Below are 333 nucleotides of genomic sequence, written 5' to 3'. Positions count from 1 at the left end.
AACTAGCACTCTTACACCAGAGATTTGGGCATCAATATGGACTCTAATGAACATGGTGCAATTGAACAAAATGTAGAGCATCACGAGATGAATATTTTGATATATTACACGCACGAAACGGAGCTATATGCAGAGAGTTATGATGTGTTGAACATAGCAATATACTGCAAAATGCATAGGACTTGGAAATATTTCGGGCGAGATAGAAGTCAACCTCCTGTCGTTGACTGGATCTGGATCGGCCTCGGGGCTCGGGGACGAGCTCGCCGGAGCTGCGGGAGGAGGACGGCGAGGGGGGGGACGGCGGCCGGAGGGAGGCGGCGTTGGGCGCTG

Source organism: Triticum aestivum, chromosome 6D (genome assembly GCF_018294505.1).
Source record: "Triticum aestivum cultivar Chinese Spring chromosome 6D, IWGSC CS RefSeq v2.1, whole genome shotgun sequence".
Taxonomy (NCBI): domain Eukaryota; kingdom Viridiplantae; phylum Streptophyta; class Magnoliopsida; order Poales; family Poaceae; genus Triticum; species Triticum aestivum.
This window is presented reverse-complemented; position numbering follows the sequence as displayed.